Source organism: Muntiacus reevesi, chromosome 2, assembly GCF_963930625.1.
Source record: "Muntiacus reevesi chromosome 2, mMunRee1.1, whole genome shotgun sequence".
Lineage (NCBI taxonomy): Eukaryota > Metazoa > Chordata > Mammalia > Artiodactyla > Cervidae > Muntiacus > Muntiacus reevesi.
The window spans coordinates 104,637,375-104,647,455 of NC_089250.1; the positions used below are offsets into that span (position 1 = coordinate 104,637,375).

The 10,081-nt window shown below is 43.4% G+C and overlaps 1 pseudogene; it reads right to left on the reverse strand.

Annotated features, from left to right (window-relative positions):
• Positions 1 to 9,367: 9,367 nt before the first annotated feature.
• Positions 9,368 to 9,467, reverse strand: LOC136162143 (U6 spliceosomal RNA; annotated as a pseudogene).
• Between the last annotated feature and the right edge of the window lie 614 nt (positions 9,468 to 10,081).

Genomic DNA, 10,081 nt, shown 5'->3' on the forward strand with positions numbered 1-10,081 from the left:
GTGACTGAGTGTGTGTATGCGCACGCACGCGTGCATACACACATACACACACACACAATAAATTAGTGGTTGCTTAAGAAAAGTAGGATGATATTCAGAAAAGAAAGTATGAGGAATGGAAATATATTTTATTGAAAGGTAAAAGAATGATGTTGTCTTAGAACTGGCTATTTCTAAATGGAGGAAAGAATAAGGGACAATGTGTGGCTGCAGGAAGTTGTAGAAGGCTTAAGAAAGGAGAGCATTGAGAAAATTTTGTATGTGGTCAGGATCTTCTAAGGTAGATTAAGTTTAATTAGGTGAGTGGATTTTATTAAGAATAGGCTGATGCAGGATTGGGTTTCTTTCTCTCCCCCTCATAAGAGAACAAAGTTGTCTGGATGCCACTTTTGAAAACAGACTGTGTGAGTTCCGGTGTCTTTAACTTATCTATATTTACTTTTGACTTTTTTCCCCCCACCATAGATCAAAGAATAACCATTTTTTCACAAAAACCTATGATCTTATCTGATCGGATGTTTTAAAACTTAAAAACTTTTTTTTGACAGACTTCCCAAATATCAAATTCTAATGGAAATTCTTCTGACTTCCAGCAAAATTTGGTGTGCTTCAAGGGGCCCCTGGAACATCCCAAAGAGAGAGCCTAAGCTAATTGGGTTAATCTGTAAGGAGAGGTTTGGCAGGTTCTCAGAGAACCCTAACAAGTTTAGGGATAAATTCGTCAGGCTGGGGTTGGCAGTCTCTCTCACCGGCAGGACAGCATGGTTATTCTGGCCCACTGTTGCACCTGGGATGAAATGGAGCATATACTGAGAAAGTCCAGGGAACATACAGCAGGCCTACTGGCCAACAATCCACACCACTACATTTACTAGGCGGGTGGGGATGCAGTTATAGATCATGACCCACATGGGACTATGAAGATTGAGTAGGCCAGGCAAGGATGAGATACTATATTACCTGTCTGTCAGAAGGAATGAAAAAGTGTATGGTGAAGCCTGTAAATTATAAGGTCTGAGGTTACACAGGAAAAAGATGAAAGCCAGGCAGTACTCCTGAGCTGGGTAACAGAGACTTCCAGGAAGGACACCAATATAGACCCAGAGTCCAAGAAGGGAGGACACACTGGCCATGCATTTTATCACCCAGGCTACTCCTGGCATGAAGAGAAAATTACAAAAGCTTCAGGCTGGGCCTCCACTGTAAACCTTGGTAGAGGAGGCCTTCAAGGTTATAACAACCAAGACATAACAGAGGAGGCCAATAAGGATAAGAGGCTAATGGAAAAAGCACAACTCTTGGCTGTTCTCACTCACCCACCACCTAAGGGGACCCTAGAGGGCCAGGAAGATGGAACAGACCACCAAGGGGCCACCTGAGCTGGAGCCAGTGTGCCTTTTGTCAGAAAGAGCGGCTCCGGAAGGGGGAATGTCCTGAGCTCCCACTGGTGTGATGACTGAGGGGCAACGGTGACCAGCCCCAATTCTTGTGAGTTTCTCAGAAGAGAGATTCTGCACACCAACTGATGGGGCCCGAGCACCTGTATGGCTCCAGATCCCACTTGATCCATCCCCAATACTTGTGCAGAGCTCCGGGTCACCCTCAATGCAGCAGATAGGAGAACTGAATTTCTTGTAGACACTATTCTGACTTGGCCAGCCAACCCCCTCTCCAACCATGACTGCAGTGACAGGAGTTGATGGACAGCCAAAGGTAGGCAATTGTGTCTCCCCTTGCCAATAAAAATCAGATTTGTTATTATTACTCACTCCTTTTTATATATGCCAGAATGCCGGATCCACCTCCCAGGAGATTTATTAAATAAGTTAGGAGCTAGTATATTCTTAGGACAGGGTTAAGTCCAAGGAGGTAAAGAATCTGAACAGAGGATGCATCTGCTAGTTGTCCCAGATGACCCACCTTTTGGGCATCAAAATATTCCCCAAGACCTTCCCCAAGAAATTTGAGGACAAGTAGATCCTGCAGTTGGGATCCCTTGGTGCCAGAAAGTGCAAAACGTGTTCCCCCAATAAAAATAAGGCCTGGGGAAAATAGCCCTGGAAGAGACAATATCCTTTAAAGTCTGAGACCCTGAGGGTAATCTAACCACTGTTCAGCTACTTTCTAAAACAGACTTTTTAAGCTCTGCTGATCCCCTTGCAACACCCTGGCCTCCCTGCTCAGAAGTCTAGCAGGGAGAATCAGTTTGTGCAAGACTAAGGACCAGAGAATGAGGCCATCCTCCCTGCTCACCCCTGGCTCAAAAACCATACTCCCTTCCCACGCAACTGCCAGGGAAGGCTGAGTATTACTCTGTTTTGGATCTCCAAGATGCATTTTTCTGTATTCCCCTCCATCTAGACTCTCAATACCTTTTTTTTTTTTTAATTGTAGTGGTTTTTGTCATACATTGATATGAATCAGTCATGGATTTACATGTATTCCCCATCCCGATCCCCCCTCCCGCCTCCCTCTCCACCCGATCCCTCTGGGTCTTCCCAGTGCACCAGGCCCGACCACTTGTCTCATGCATCCAGCCTGGACTGATGATCTGTTTCACCCTAGATAATATACATGTTTCAATGCTGTTCTCTCGAAACATCCCACCCTCGCCTTCTCCCACAGAGTCCAAAAGTCTATTCTGTACATTGGTGTCTCTTTTTCTGTTTTGCATATAGGGTTATCATTACCATCTTTACCTTTGAATGGAGGGGCCCTGACACCCTGGAGGCTACCCAATATACATGGACAGTGCTTACACAGGGTTTTCAGGTTAGCCCCCACTTTTTTGAGAAATGCATTAGCAAGGGAATTGAGGGAACTGAGCCTTGAGAACTCTGCTACAATTATGTTGGTAATTATTGATGAATAGTGAGACCAACTGCTGCTGCTGCTAAGTCACTTCAGTGGTGTCCGACTCTGTGTGACTCCATCCCTGGGATTCTCCAGGCAAGAACACTGGCATGGGTTGCCATTTCCTTCTCCAATGCATAAAAGTGAAAAGTGAAAGTGAAGTCGCTCAGTCATGTCTGACTCTTCGCGACCCCATGGACTGCAGCCTACCAGGCTCCTCCATCCATGAGGTTTTCCAGGCAAGAGTACTGGAGTGGGGTGCCATTGCCTTCTCTGAGTGAGACCAAACAAGACTCAAATCAAAATATTGTTAGGGTGTAAATTTTCGGGCAAAAAGGGGATATAAAGCCTCTTTAACCAAGGCACAGATCTCAGCAATGGATTCAATATTTTGAATTTGTTTTGACTTCAGGGTCATGAGCCCTGGCCATAGGTCGAAAACCAGCAATTAGTGCATTACCATCTCCAGTCAGAAAGAGGTAACTCCAAGCTTTCTTAGGATGGCTGGATTCTATCTGGATTTCAAATTATGGCCTCATAGCAAAAACCCATATGAGGCTCTAAAGGGAGGGGAAGGGTACCCCTTCAATGGAATAAGACCACCAGCAAGGCTTGGAGACTCTAAAGATTGAGCTGAACAGAGCACCAGCTCTGGGGCTTCCAAATCTGGACAAGTTCTCTACTCTATATGGTCAAGGATGGCACTAGAAGTCCTGACTCCAAAGCTGGGACTGGACCAGAGAGCAGTGGCTTACTTTCCAAAACAACTGGACTCAGTGGCCCTGGGAATGCTAAGCTGTTGTGGGCAGTAGTAGTCACAGCCAGGTTGGTTAATGAGGCTTCCAAGCTCACCCTGGGACAACACGTAGATGTGTTAACCCCTCATCAGGTACTATCTGTGCTGAAAGTCAGAGGACATCGTTGGTTGACTGTAGGAAAGTTAATAAGATATCAGGCCCTTCTAATGGACATCCTCGACATTATCTTAAAGGTGTGCCAAACCCTGAACCTAGTAACTCTGCTTTCATTGGTTGAGAGTGGAGACTTGTTGCCCAAGTGTATAGAGACCCGAGAGAGCAAACCTACTCCCATGGTCTGATCTTCTAGATGAGCCTCTTGACAGCCCTGAGGTTGAATGCTTTACTGATGGGAGGTTTGTAGAAATGGGAACCTGACAGGCGGCATATGCCACAGCTAGTCTAGATGAAGTCTTAAAGGCCAAGGCCCTGCCACTCCAGATATTAGGCCAAATGACTGAACTGATTGCATTAATGAGAGCTTTGCAATTAGGGAAGAATACAAAATTAAATATTTTCACTGACTCTAAATGTGGTTTCCACCTGCCATATGCTCGTGCTACCATTTATAAAGAAAGGGGAAGGTTAACTGCTAGAAATTCTCCCATAAAACAGAAGATTTGGTTCTGGCTATTTTAGAAGCAGTGCAGTTCCCAATCTGGGTAGCAGTAATCCACTGTAGAGGCCGTCAGAGGGAAGGATCTACTGTCAGCAAAGTGAACAGCAAAGACGATCGACTTGCAAAACAGGCAGCTAGAATGCAGGAACCTGGGCTTCCCAGGTGGTTCAGTTGTAAAGAATCCTCCTGCCAAAGCAGGAGACGTGGGTTCAATACCTAGGTCAGGAAGATACCCTGGAGGAAGAAATGGCAGCCCTCTCTGGTATTCTTGCCTGGGAAATTCCATGGACAGAGGAGCCTGGTGGTCTGTAGTTCATGGGGTCCCAAAGGCTTGGACACGACTGAGAGATTGAGCACACACGAACAAGTCATGGCTCTAGTGATTCAGTTCAGTTCAGTCCCTCAGTCGTGTCTGACTCTGCGACGCCGTGGACTGCAGCATGCCAGGCTTCCCTGTCCATCACCACCTCCCAGAGCTTGCTCACACTCATGTCCATCGAGTCAGTGATGCCATCCAACCATCTCATCCTCTAGTGATTGGCCCCCCTGAACTTCCTAGCCTTCCCCAGTATTCCCCAGAGGAACACAAATACTGAAAAATAGGACTATGAGAAGGGAAGCACAGGCTGGTATAAAAAGGAATATGAGGTTTTAATCCCTGGGGCCCAACAATGGAAACTCACTAAGAGTTTACATGATGTCATCCATTACTGGAGGGAAGAGGCTCAAAACAACAATGAAACAAGTCATGCTGGCCTATGATTTATGTGCCCACAATAACCCACATGTCCATTCAACCCCCCTTCATTACAAGGTTGGTTTAACCCCAATGGACATATCACAGGGAAGACTGATAGTTAGATTTCACCCAAATGTTCTCATGATCAGAACATAAATATCTTCTGGTGTTCATTGATACTTTCACAGGATAGGCTGAAGCCTTCCCTACCTGATCTGAAAAGGCTATGGAAGTCTGTAAGTCCCCTTTTAAAAGAAATAATTCCTCAGTTTGGACTTTCAAAATCCCTCTAGAGTGATAACAGGCTCTCTCTTATAGCCCAAATCACAGAGGGGCTCCTATCCCAGGGATAGACTACAAGCGACACACCCCTTCAAGTAAGGTAGAGAAAATGAACCATACTTTATAGAAAATCTTAGCAAAGCTCTGCCAAGAAACTCAGAAACCCTGGACAACTTGCTTCCTACTGCAGTCCTCTGGGTCTGTGTAGCCTCCAGGAATGGTCTGAGACATAACACATTGAAATGACCTGTGGGAGGCCTTTTCTTATTACTAACATTCACTGATGAGAAAGTGAACCAGGCTCTGACATATATTATTAATCTAGGACAAGTTCAGAAGGCGATCCAGGATTACGCCTACAAGGTACTGTCAGCTCCCACTGAAAACTACAGTAATGGAGCAGTTCCTTAACAAAGAAATCAAATCCTTCCTAAGGAAAGAGGGGTCCTCCCAGGACCAAGAATTGCCAAAAGGGAAGGACAGCTATAAAGTAATTGTAACCACCCCCACTGCTGCCAAACTGCAAGGGATATGTAGTTGGGTACATTTGTACAGACTAAAACTCTTACTTCCAGAAACCCCACAGGTCACTGGAGAGGAACAGTAAAGCTGTAAGCCAGTGGAAGATCTGAGATACCTAGTCAAAAAACAGACACCAATCTTCCTTGGTGGTAGAGTGGTTAAGAATCTACCTTGCAATGGAAGGGACACCGGCTGAATACCTGGTCCAGGAAGACTCCAAATGTTAAGGGCCACCTAAGCCCATGCACCACAACTACTGGAGCCTAGAGCCTGTGCCTCGCAAAAAAGAGAAGCCACCACAAATAGAAGCCTCCACCCTGAAACCAGAGAATAGCCCCTGCTTGCCACAACTAGGGAAACACCCACACACAGCAACAAACACCCAGCACAGACAAAATAAGTAAATAAACATTTTTTAAATGCTTAAAAAAAATGGCACCATCAACAGAAAAGTAAAATGATGTAGTGGGTTGGCTTCTATCCGAATCCTTAACAGGACTTAGGACCTCTCGTTTCCTTGGCTGATGCGGTTCTTGCCAGTCATCTGACCCTTGAATATCGTCTGGCGGAACAAGGTAGAGTTTGTGTGATAACTAATACTTTCTGCTGCACTTGGATTAATGGGATAGGACATGTAAAAGTTAATATTAAGGAAATAAAAGCCCGGGAAGCTTCATAATTTTGGTAGGGGCAATTTCACCTCCCTTGTCCGGTCAACAGCTAAGAAAGCCCAAAGTTAACCTGGTTCCTTCCCTTTCTAGGCCTCTTAAAGGCTATTGTTGTTGTTCTCCTTTTCAATCCTTGTTCATTGAAACTGTTGGTTAAATGTGTGTTTTTTAGGCTCTAACAGTTTGAAATAAGGCTCATGATGACTCAAGGAATTCAGCCCATTCCAGTAGAGTGGCCCTGGTTCCTATAGGTGCTTGAACAGTCAGCAAGGGACTTCTACACCTCTCGGGCAGGCTAGGGTCTGCAGCCTCTGTACGGGAGGAAGAAGTTTCAGAAGAAGAGAACTTTGGCTCCTTACTGTTTTAGAATAGGGTGTTGAGTATTTTGTGGGGAATGAGACAGGCTGGGACTGGGACCCTTTGCTCAAGTGCATGATGCCTGCACCTGAATACATCTCTCCTGGAGCAACAAAATACAAAGGAACTGTGTGGGACTAAAAATAACCACCTGGGGAGGCAGCTGGGGCAACTTCTGGACCTAAGAGATACAAAGACAGCAAAAACTCCCCAACCTCCACTTCTGAGGAGCCTGGAGCATAAGCAGATGGTTGGGAGCAAAAGCAGGGTACTGTGCATGGCCCTGCACGTGCCACCACCTAACAGGTGGGCAAATACCTCAGCCACCCCTCCGGTCGGACCCTAGTCACAGCCCTACCCTCACCTCAGGTAAGGAACAAACTTTCTTCCCCATCAGGGAGAGAGCAAGCAAGGGAAACTTCTTTGGTCTCACTCCCTTGTGCTGTAGCAGGAGCCCTAGTAAAACCTTGTCTGGAAAAAGAGTGTGAGATTTTTTGGTACAAAAGTCCTTGCTTGCCATTTTCTTTTCAATGTCACTAGCTTTAAACACACACACACACAGGGATATTATTCAGCCATAGAGAAGAATGAAATAATGCCATCTGCAACAACATGGATGGACCTAGAGATTATCATGCTACGTGAAGTAAGTCAGACAAAGACAAATATATGATATCACTTACATGTGGAATCTAAAATGATGATACAAACGAACTTATTTACAAAGCAAAAACAGACTCACAGACTTGGAAAACAAATTTAGCGTTACCAAAGGGAAAGATGTTGGGGGGAGGGATAAATTTGGAGTTCGCGATTGACATATACACACTCCTATATACAAAATATATAACCGGGGAATTCCCTGGTGTTCCAGTGGTTAGGATTTCGTGCTCTCACTGCCTAGTGCTGGAGTTCAGGCCCTGGTCGGGGAGCTTAAATCCCACAAACTGGGTGGCATGGTCATAAATAAATAAATAAATAAGGACTTCCCTGGTGGTCCAGTTGTTAAGAGTCTGCCTGCCAATCAGGGGGAAGGGGTTCAATCCCTGGTCCAGGAAGATACTACATGCCTCGGGGCAACTAAGCCCATGAGCCACAACTACTGAAGTCACTGTGCCCAAGAGCCCATGCTCTGGAAGAAGAGAAGCTCCCACAATGAGAAGCACGTGTAACACAACCAGAGATCTGAGTACAACAACAAGACCCAATGCAGCCAAAGATAAATTAAAATTTTTTTTTAAGTTTAAAAATAATCAAAAAGCACTTACTGTATAACACAGGGAACTCACTCAATGTTCTATAATAACCTATATGGGGGAAGACTCTGAAAAAGAATGGATATATGTATAATTGGACCACCTTGCTGCATAACTGAAACTAACACATCGTTGTAAAACAACCATATCCAAATATAAAAGTTAAAATAAAAAAAAATAAAGAATACTCTAGATAGAGACCTGGCAAAAGTCCGTAAAAATTAAAGTACATAATTTATATAACAGTTCAGGGAAAAGAGTAAGAAACATCTCGGGGTATTGACTGTTTTAACTGCTAGACAAATGACAACACACATTTGAACCTGAATAGGCATTAGAAAACAATGTAGGGACCTCCCTGGCAGTCCAGTGGTTAAAGCTCAGCGTTCCCACTGCAGGGGCATGGGTTCAATTCCTGGTTCGGGAATTAAGGTCCTGCATGCCACTTGGCAGGACAAAAAAAGAAAAGCAATAGAATTAACAACACTGCTCTATGTTATATATGAAAGTTGTTAAGAGCAAATTCTAAGAGTTCTATCACAAGGAAAAAATACTAATTAAAAAATTTTCTACCTGCATGGCATTATGGATTGTCACTAAACTTATTGTGATCATTTCAGGATGTATGTAAATAAAATCATTATGCTGGACACCTTAAATTTATACAGTGCTATATGTCAATTATATATCAATAAAACTGGAAGAAAAAAGATCTCAAAAAATATGGCTAGATTTAGACAACTAATAGGCTGAAAGCATTCCTTTATTCATTCACTAATTCAACAAGTGAATGACTACTATCAGAAGACTGCATTTATTTGTCAATTCTGAGCAGTTATCTGAGAAAAACACTGAAAACTACCTGTGAATTTTAGGGTCTTTCAGATGGTGTAGGCTATCTTTGGGGGAAAAGCCTGGTTATTAAGGACAAGATTGCTTAAACGCCACTCTCATTTTTTGGCTGTGTGTCTCAGGGGCCACAGTGGGTGTAGGAGAGACTTCTTCCGTTACAATTGCTGTGGGGAAAGTTTTGCCTGTGGTTCAGTGGAGTTTTCTTGGTTATCTGCAACTTGCTCGTCCGGGTTGTCTACTTTGCTCCTCAGATCAGTTTGAGCCAAGGCTGTTGGTTTTCCCCCAAATCATGTGAGAGGGGAAGAGCTTGATAGATTTTGTGGGGTTTTTTCATTTTTAAAAAATTCTATTTTAAATTGGAGGATAATTACAATATTGTGATGGTTTTGGCCATACATCAACATGAATCAGTCATAGGTAATAAAAATTTGGAATGTTTCAAGAATTTGCGTGTTGTCCTTTTGCAGGGGCCATCATAATCTCTGTATTATTCCAATTTTAGTATGTGTGCTGCCAAAGCAAGAAGTTATTTTTGTTTGTGACTAGAAAATAGCCACATGCATATTTCAAATGCTATTTTTTTTAGCCAATTAGTTTTCTTCTCCATGTACTTGGGGGCTGGCAAACTCTATAAAGGGAAAGATGGTAAATATTTTAGATTTTTCAGGCCAAGCAGTCTACTGTAGCTATTCAGTGCTGCTGTGAAAGCACCTGAAGACAATACATAAATGAAGGAATGTGGCTGCATTATAAAAAAAAAATTTACTTATGAAAATAGGTGGCATGCTGGCTTTGGCCTGGAGGCATCATTTACCAACTCTTGCTTTTATTGGTTTACTTTTAGATTTTCTTTATACATTATGTAAAAAACATACTTATAAAAGCTAACATTACTGAGCAATACCTAGTCTATTCCAGATAGGCTACTAAGGACTTTATATGCATTATTTCATATAATTGTCTCAAATTTTGACATGGATACTCTCATCCTCCTTTTACAGAATTTTCAGCTGAGGCTTAGAGAGCTTCAGTGACGTGCTCAAGGTCATACAAGTAGGCACTGGCAGAACTATTATTTGAACCAAGGCCAGTATGAGTATCTTTTACCAAGTTAATAAGTTGCTAGTTCTATTAAT